This window comes from Tamandua tetradactyla, chromosome 13, assembly GCF_023851605.1.
Source record: "Tamandua tetradactyla isolate mTamTet1 chromosome 13, mTamTet1.pri, whole genome shotgun sequence".
Classification (NCBI taxonomy): Eukaryota; Metazoa; Chordata; class Mammalia; order Pilosa; family Myrmecophagidae; genus Tamandua; species Tamandua tetradactyla.
In genome coordinates this window covers 15,551,714-15,562,131 of record NC_135339.1, presented here as the reverse complement: position 1 = coordinate 15,562,131, position 10,418 = coordinate 15,551,714, and positions in this window count along the sequence as shown.

Here is a 10,418-nt window from a genome sequence, read left to right as displayed (position 1 = left end):
TATAGTTATAAGCATTGAAAAATATTTTTCTGGCACAAATTCTTGGGTTTTGCTAATTGGTCAGCAGTGGCAGCATAATCTCTTCAGGGAATTAAAACTACATTTAAGTGGCATCTTCTGGGATAGAGTGAGGGATTTTACATGGACATATTGAATCAGAGGCATTTGACAAAGAGTGAACTGGAATGCTTAGGCACAAGAGTGCTGAGGGTTTGGTGAGGAAAAGTTCAATGGAAAGGGATGGAAAAAGAATCAAACAGGGACTTTAGACAACACAGCCTTGTCATTGTCAGCACACTGGACTCCTATTTGCACTTAAAATATTTCAACATCATTGTCCCTTTGTAAATGTCTTCTGGGTACATTTGTTTCAGGCCTGGAGGCAATATGAGCTAATGTTTAATTTGAACTACAGACCTACGTTACCCTAGCAGTTAGAACTGTCATTATACCCTTTATTTTCTAAATTTGATATACGAGCAAGATGAAGTTTAAGTATCAAGTAATCGTCAACGTTTAGAACTAGCACAAAATCAGAAAACAAAATAGCCTAACTGTGCAGTGGATGCTGAAATATCATGCATTATGGGGTTTGGGGGTGGGGGTGCTAGGAAGGTTCTGTACAGAGAAGTGACACTTTCTGAAACCTGTTCAGAGGCTTCTGCAGCCTGAACAGCAATTCAGAGCAAGGGAAGTATCTGGAAGGCATCTGGTTCAGCATCCACCTCATGTATTGTTTCCATATAACACCCTTCCTAAATGCTGGGCAACCTTATCATCTTTCAACCAACAGAAGTTAAGAAACAGAGATTGGGGTGGGCAATGGTGGCACAGTGGGAGAGTTCTTGCCTGCCATGCCAGAGACCCAGGTTCGATTCCCGGTGCCTGCCCATGCCAAAAAAAAAAAAAAAAAAAAAGAAAGGAAAAAGGAACATAGAATGAATGAATAAATAAATAAAACAGAGCCCAGAGCACTGTGGTTGGAAGCTCAGGTTTTGGGACTGGAGCCCCAGTTTTGCCTCTAACCTATGATACACCCTGGGACAAGCCTCCTAACATCTCTAGGCTGCTATTTCCTCACCTGTAAACCAGGTTAAAGAATTACCTACCTCATAGCTTTGTTGTGATAATTAATTGTGATAATTTAAGTATGAGAACTATTGAGGATAGTGCTAGTACACAGTAGGAGTTTAATAAATATTAGCTAATGTTGTTACTACTAAGCACATTCTATGTGCATGTAATGATTTTCTTTTAAGCTAAACTATATCATAGTGTATGTATGTTTACATAAAAATGCATATATATATATATATACATGCATTTGTATATATATGTTTATATATTATTGCACCTCTTGCTTTTCTTGATATACTATCATCCTGTTTACACAACTCTGCATACAGATAGACTTCATTTTTCAGTACCTTTACAGTGCTCCATAATAAGGATATACCATAAATTATTTAAAAATTCTCTAATGGTTTAATATTTTCAACTTCTCCAATTTTTTAATATGCAACAATGTGATCTCTATCAAAATCCCAATGGGTTTTTCTTCAGAAGTGGAAAGGCTGATCCTAAAATTCATATGGAATTACAAAGGCCCACGGATACAAAAAATAATTTTCAAAAAGAGGAACCAAGATGAAGGCTCATATTCCCTATTTCAAAACTTACAACAAAGTTAGGAAAATCAAGAGCGTGGTACTGACGTAAGGATAGATAAAGAGATCAATGGAATAGAACTGAAAGTCCGGAAATAAACCCAGCAGTCCACTGATTTCCAACAAGAGTGCAAAGACCATTCAGTGGAGAAATATAGTCTCTGCGACAAATGGTGCTGAAACACGTGGATATTCACGTGTGAGAATGAATTTGGCCCCAACCCCACACAAAGATTTGTTTCGTAAAATATTTATGAAACAAGTAACTGATAAAGCTGGTATCCAGAATATATATTAAAAAAAAAGCGAAATCTGAATAGAAAAGCTAAAACTCTTGGAAGAAACTAAAGGCATCTATCTTCATGACCTTGGATTTAGCAATAGTTTCTTAGATGACACCCAAAGCACAAGCAATAAAAGAAAATATAGATATAATGGACTTTGTCAGAATTAAAACTTTTGTACATCAAAGGACATTATCAGGAGACTGAAAAAACAACCTACAGAAAGGGAGAAAATATTTGCAAAGCATATATCCAAGATGGGTCTAGTATCCAGAATATATAAGCAACTTTTACATCTCAACAACTAAATTAAAATGACCCAAATAAAAAATGTACAAAGGACTTGAATAGACATTCCTCCAAAGAAGATATGGTCAACAAGCTCATGAAAAGATGCTCAATGGTCGTTAGTCATTATGGAAATGCATATCAAAGCCATGATGAGATACCCCCTCACACCCGGTAAGATGATTATTATCAAAAAACTTGAGCCTTGTTACATTGTCGGTGGGAATGTAAACTGCTGATTTTGGAACTTATTATAAAACCACAGTAATCAAGATAGGGTGGTATTGCCAAAAGGAGAGACACATAGATCAATGGAACGCAACAGAGATCCAGAAAGAGACCAACACATATATAGTCACCTGATTTATGACAAAGATACAAAGGCAATTTTACAAGGAAAGGAGAGTCATCTCAATACATGGTGCTGGAACCACTGGGCATCTGTATAGAGGGGGTATGGAAACTCCGCCCATATGTTGCACCATATACAAACATAAACTCAAAATGGATCATAGATGTAAAGGTAGAACCTGAAACTACAATATTTCTAGAACAAAACAAGAAAACATCTGTGTAACCTTGGGCTAGGCAAAGATTTCTTAAACAGGATAGAGAAATTCTTAAAAGAAAAAAAAATTGAGTGAACTTCATCAAAAGTAACATCTACTCTTTGAGAGACTCTTAAGAAAATTTTTTAAAAAAGTCTATAGACTAAGGAAAAATATTAACAAAACAAGTAACTGATAAAGCTGGTAACCAGAATATAAAAAAAAACCCTCACAACTCAACAGGAGGACAACAACCCAATTAAAAATAAAAAGGGCAAAAAATTAAAAGGACAAAGATCTTAAGATATATGGATCACAAACAAATTACATGGAAAGATGTTCAATGTCATCAGCCATTAATGACATAGAAATTAAAAACTAGAGATATAACACACCTATCAGACTGGAAAATAAAACAGAAAAACATGTTAATACCAAATATTGGTATTAACTGAAATTCTCATGCATGGCTAACAGCAATGAAAAAATGGTACAGCCATTTGAAAAACTGTTTGACAGTTTCTTAGAAACATACATTCAGCATTCAGTTCATCAATCCCATTCCTAATTCTTTATCCAAGAGAAAGGGAAACCGGTCCACTCAAAGACCTACCCATGGATATTTGTGGAGGCTTTATCTATAATTACCAAAAACTAGAAACACCCAATATGTACAAGTGGTAAACAGATAAGCTGTGGTACAGCCATACAATGTAACTGTGCTGATTTGAAAGGATTTATGTACCCTAGAAAAACCGTGTTTTAATCCTAATCCCATTTTGAAAAGACAGCCATTTCTTCTAATCCCTATTCAGTACTGTATGTTGGAAACTTTAATTATGTTATCTCCATGGAGATGTGACTCAATCAAATGTGGTATTAAACTTCATTCCAGGTGAGCCTTGATTAGTTTACTGGAATCCTCTAAAAGAGGAGACATTTTTTGGAGAGAATGCCTTTTGAGTAAGGCAAGAGAGCCACAGCACAGCAGAGTAGAGCTACGAGGCTGAGAGAACGACAGGGTCCACTAACCAGCGACTTCTGGAGGTGAAGAAGGAAAATCCCTCCCAGGGAGCTTCATTAAACAAGAGGCCAGAAGAGAAAGCTAGCAGACTTCACCACGTGCCCTTCCAGCTGAGAGAGAAGTTCTGAATGTCACTGGCCTTCTTGAACCTAGGTATCTTTCCCTGAATGCCTTAGATTCGACATTACAATAGACTTGTATTAATTGGGACATTTTCTCAGCCTTAGAACTGTAAACTAGCAACTTATTAAATGTCCCTTTTTAAAGCCACTCTGTTTCTGGTATATGGCATTCTGGCAGCTAGCAAACTCGAACAGTAATATTATTCAGCAATAAAATGAAGAAACTACTGATACACAGAAAACCGTGGATGAATCTCAAATGCATTATGGTAAGTAAAAGAAGCCAGGCTCAAAAGGCTATATACTATATACTTCCATTTATGTGATATTCTGAAAAAGTGAAAATTAGGGACTGAAAACAGAGCACCATTTCCCAGGGGCTGGGGGTGGCGGGGCGGGGTTGGTGGGAGAAGGAATGACTATAGAGAGGCACGAAGGAGCTTTGCGGGGCTGATAGAGATATTCTATATCTTGATTGTGGTGGATAGTAACAACACTGCATTCATTTGTCAAAATTCATGATACTGTACACCTAAAATTGGTGAATTTGATGTACGTACATTATACCTCAATAAATCTGACCTTTTTAAAAAAACCACATAGTGGTGGCAGAGCTATAATTTGAACCCATGCAGTGTGGCTCCAGAATCTGTGTTTTTAACCACTACACTATACTGCTTCTCATCCACAGTTATACACTTATACATTTTTTTATGTATTTGCAGCATATACGTTTTTAGATGCTTAGAAAGGATACATATTTCCAGGGGTTAGGATGAGAGGAGGGTGGCTTTTATTTTTCATTTGATATATTTCTTCTATTTGAGTTTTTAACCTTAAATACCTACTTTTTAAATTTTTAAATTCTGATTTTTAAATTTTAATAAATCTTTTAAAATTGAAACTTCAGAGGTAGTAAAATTTTTTATTAAAAAATAAATAGGTAGGGCAAGCCATGGTGGCTCAGCAGGTAGGAATTCTTGCCTGCGATGCCAGAGGACCCGGGTTCGATTCCTGGTGCCTGCCCATGTAAAAAAAATAATAAATAAATAGGTAAATAAAAGTGAGGGGTAAGGGGTATGGTATGTATAATCTTTTTTTTTCTGTTATTATTTCTTTTTCTGTTGTCTTTTTATTTCTTTTTCTGAATTGATGCAAATGTTCTAAGAAATGATGAATATGCAACTATGTGATGATATTGAGAATTACTGAACATATATGTAGAATGGAATTATATGTTAATGTTTTGTTTGTTCTTAATTTTTTAAATTAATAAATAAATTTTTAAAAAATAAATAAATAGGACAGTGCAAGGGTAGCTCAGTGGCAGAATTCTCACCTGCCATGTGGTAGACCTGGATTCGATTCCTGGACCCTGTAATTCCCCAAAAATAAAAATAAAAAAAGAATGACAATAAATAAAATTTGTAATGAAAAAATTGCAAAGTTAGAGACAACAGTATGAATTCATGTTGAATTTAATGTATGCCACAGATGCTTATATAGAGAAACATTTATCAGTAGGTATATACCTGAAAGTTAGTATATATGCATATATCTCCTTGCTCTGTCAGCTGAGAAGGCCTACAAGCACTGGCCATCCAGTAACAACAAACACACCTAGCACCCAGATCTTGTTTTCTAATACCATACCCTATAAAAGGAATCAGGCTCCTAGGAGAAATGGCTTATTCTAGAACGAGGCAGGCAACAGATAAAATGAACCTGGAGAATCAGATAGTGACAGAAAGTAAGGAAATACTAAAACTAACAAACAAAAAGATGGAGGTACACATGAAGAGATGCTCATTTTCATTGGCTATAAGGGAAATGAGGATGAAGACTACAATGAGTTACCACCTCACACCTATAAGAATGGCTGCTATTAAATAAACAGGAAACTAGAAATGTTGGAGAGGATGTGGAGAAACTGGGACACTTATGCACTGCTGGTGGGAACGTATAATAGTGCAGTTACTATGGAAGACTATTTGGTGGTTTCTTAGAAAACTAAATATCGAGTTGCCTTATGACCCAGCAATAGCACTACTTGGTATTACCCAGAAGAGTTGAAAGCAATGACACAAACTGACACTTGCACACCAATGTTCATAGCAGCATTATTCACAATTGCTAAAACATGGAAACAAGCCAAATGCCCAACAACAGACGAGTGGATTAACAAAATGTGGTATATACCAACGATGGAATACTATGCAGCAGTGAGATAAAATGATGTCCTGAAGCACATGACAAGATGAATGAGCCTTGGGACATAATGCTGAGTGAAATAAGTCAGACACAAAAGGATACATACTGTATGATTCCACTTTGATGACCAGCATAAAGGTGGCTGAAGGGTGCACTAATGGAGAAATAGATTGGCAAACAATGGTGTATACTTATGAACGAAGGTTGTGCTGTTACAAAAAGAAAGCGTGCAACAATGTGAATGAACATGGGCGACATTTGATGAGGCAAAATAAGCCAGGAACAAAAGAACAACACTGGTGTGGTCGCGTTTAGAAAATGGTTATAAGAAAACCGAAGCCTAGATTGTAAGCTTTTAGAGCAGACACATTAAGTCCAGAGTGGTGATTATTATTTCTGGATTCTGAGGGGCTATTTTATACAGATAACCTGATATTTAGAGATAACAATGAAGCCAATCAGGTTGGAGTTAAATTAATTCAGAATACAGGGGTAAGGAAAACAGTGTCTATATTTTAGAACCACACATACTCTTTGAGACCAAAGGAAGAAAGTTCTATTTGATCTGGAACTGAAATTTTCTGTAGTGCATAATCTAACCCAACCTATCTGTATAGCTCATTTGAACAACTGAAATATAGGGAGCCCAGAATAAGAAGGAGGTCCTTTAACCCTATATAGATTATTGTAATGCCTGGATACATCCTAGAGTATATTAAGCTGATCATCAAAAAGTATTGGCAAAGTTCCTTGAGGGATGGGAGAAAGAATATGGAACTATTAAACCTTACCACCAGGGAATTCCCTGCTACTGTGTCAAACATTAGGATACTCAAATCAATAGGCCATGCCCCGATTATGAGACTTACTCTTGTGAAGCTTATGTAGGTAGCATAGAAGCTTAGACTACCTATAGGCATGCCTAAGAGTTACTTCTGGGGGACCTCCGCTGTTGCTCAGATGTGGCCTCAGTCTCTCTAAACCCAACTCTGCAACTGAAATCATTGCCCTCCCCCCATGTGGCACATAACATCCAGGGGTGAAAGTCTCCCTGGTGACGTGGGAGATGACTCCCAGGATCCGGTCTTGGCACCATGGGATCAACAATTTCATCCTGATCAAAAGGGGAGAAAGAAGTGTAACTAATAAAGTATCAGCAGCAGAGAGAGTACAAATAGAGTTGAGAGGCTACTCTGGAGGTTGCTCTTACGCAAGCCTCAGTTAGAACTTACTACCTATCATAACCTGTCAACCCCCAACCAGGACCATTCCAGCCAATCCTAAAGAACACCTAGGGCAATATATAAGATTCCACAAGGGTTCCATGCACTAGAGTAACTTTCCAGAAACCTACAACCCCCAGATGGGTCCCTGGTCCAGATAAATCCTGAAACCTAGCGGGCCCAGCCTCTCCAGAACATCAGATAGTTCCATCTCCTACCCCACATTAGTGACAGACCCTTCCAATATGAAAAATTAGGATGGCCATGGCTCAAACACCCCTGAAGAGAGGTATGGAAAGATCAAAGGTGATGGTGGAATTATACAGTGAAGATAGGAGTTAACAAATAAATATGAATCCTGAATCATTAATTGGTATCTCTTTTAGTCTCGAGTATCTTAGAGTAGCTAGAAGTAAAAACCTAAAATTGTGGAACTGTAACCCGTGTCAAACTCTGAAATATGTTCTACAACTAATTGTAGTGCTGTGCTTTGAAATTTATTGCTTTTTTGTATATATGTTATTTTTCACAATAAAAGAAGGAAAAAAGTCAATTGTGATGATAAAAAAAATTTAATCCTTCTAGCCTCTTATATTCTGGAGCAATTAGAAGAAAAAAAAAATCTGAGAGGATCGTATGGTAGCCCGTGACAAACTCTGGGATCTGTCCTGTAACTACTTGTTGCAGGGTGCTTTGAAAACTATGGCTTTTTTATTTCTTCGCTTTGTATATATGTTATACTATACGATAAAAAAGAAAAAAAAAGATAGGGGTATTTCAAAGGGGATACAGGAACCAATTGAAAGAGCTCCCAATGGCCAAAGCTGAAACAATCTGGGCAAGAAAATAAAGTGGTACTCTATTATAAGCCAAAATATAAGAGATGTATCCATGTGTCCACACTAATATAAACAAATGACTGAATAAATAAATAAATGGGGAAGAACAGACAACTCTCCCATACAGAAAAATTTCAAATAATTCTTATTTGAAATTTAACTTAGCCACATTTCTTAAGTGTGGGCTGCACAAGTGGCTTTCTTCTAAAGAGTACAGTGTGGAAATAAGTAAAAAGAAAAAAAAAGAGAGAGAGTCTCTTTATAGTGGAGAAACCTGACAAACACGGCCTCAGCCAGTGGTCAAGGTCAACATCATTAGCGATAAGTCCACCGATAGTTCACAGCCTTGATGTGAAAGTGGCATTTAACGTGTACTCTCTCTCCTTGATAAACTTCTCTTTTTAATAAACTTCACTACTTATTCCTACTGGTCCTCGTCTCTAAATTCTTTTAGCTTCGAGACTATTAAACCTGGATCGGGGCTCAGCTGGCACCATTGCTAGCAGGGCATGGGTTACAACTGGAAGAACATTTACTAAGGCCCAGTTGTTAGAGAGCTCATGGAACCGCTGTAACATTTCAAGTGGTTCAGTGAGACTGTGGCATAGAGTTTTGGCTAGTGGATGGCAAGACAGAAGACTGCAGATGGTGGCACAGTCCAGCTCAAAAAGAGCTGTATGGGTCCTACAAGGAGTTTAAACTTTATCCTCATGACAAAGGAAGTCCCTGCAGGGTTTCAAGCAAAAGATGTGCAGGGATGGGTCAAATGATCAGATGTGAACCTTTGCAAAAGTCATTTTGCTAGCCACCTCCATAGTTGCTACCCTGGAGGCAGGGAGACGACTTGGCATATTCAGAAAGTAGAAGGAGTGGGATTTTTGATACTTCACTGGCAGTAGGAAGTAAAAGAGAGAGAGGATTCCAGGATAACTTCCAAGTTTCTGGCCTGGGTGGATACACAGGTGCTGGAGTAGAGTAGTAATGCCAATAAACACAAACACCACATGGGCCCAGATGTGTCAGACACTCCTAGCAAGTGAGTGCTGATGCCCCATGGAGAAGGGATTGCTCTTGGCATTCTAGGCTCTTGCTCTGCAAACACAGGCATCCCTCTTATGTGCTTTCCCCAGGCCTTCTTCAAAGTCAACAACTTGCTCAACAGGTAAGGAGGTATTTAATGAGCACCCAAAAAGTTTAAAAGTGAACATTCCTTATAAACACAAAATACTAAAATAATCCCATGGCCTGATAAATGGAGCAATTTCTACAAGGGTGTTTGTAAATATTTGATCCCATATTAAATAAGCAATATTCTGAAGGTTGTCCTTATCACATAAATAAATAGTACTCATTTTATGTATGCAAATACAGTACAGCTAGAATAAAACTGGAGCCAACAAGGGTGTGTTTAGCATTAGCCAGTAATCTCAGAGGAAACAGCAGAAAGTTGGGTGGGGTGGAAGAGCACAATATGATTGGTCAGTGGATCTCCCAACCAAGGACAACGTTGGGGGAGGAAGAAAGGAGGAGGATGACACAAGCCATTTGCTGTGGGATAGAGATTCACAATTTATGAATGTTTTTATGGAACTTTCTACCCAGACAATAATAGCTCTGCTATAGAATGTCTTTTAATACTTTTAAGTGGAAATATAGATATGGAGTTAAATCTGTAAATCAATTCTGAATGCTAAGTATACTGATATGCATGGCTTCAAGGAATTAGCTATCACCTCTCAACTCTGAACCTCTTCACTTAGCAGACTGCTATGATATATTGAGATATAGACATCAACATCTCTCAGCATTTATTATCTTCCTAAAGACCTGGGTGCAAATCTTCCAGCTTGAGATAAAATGATAATGGCCAGAGCTAGAGTAAATCAGTTTTATTTTAAAAACTGATGATTATATTAACTGCTTACAGAAAGTTAATAGAAATTTAAAATATATGCCCTCTCCTCTAATTCATAGCACCATAAACTTTTAAAAGGAAGAAAATCTGAGAGGTGTACAGTCTGAAAAAGGACCTTATAATTTCAGTCTATAATTTAATTAATGGGCTGAAATCATTTACCTGAGGTTGCATAATACAGCTAACAGCTATGACAGAGACAGAACTTATTAACTTTTTCCCAGAATACTATTACTTCACTAAACAGATTCCCATGCCAAACAACTACACAGGGAATTAGAACCTGTTAGAGGTAAA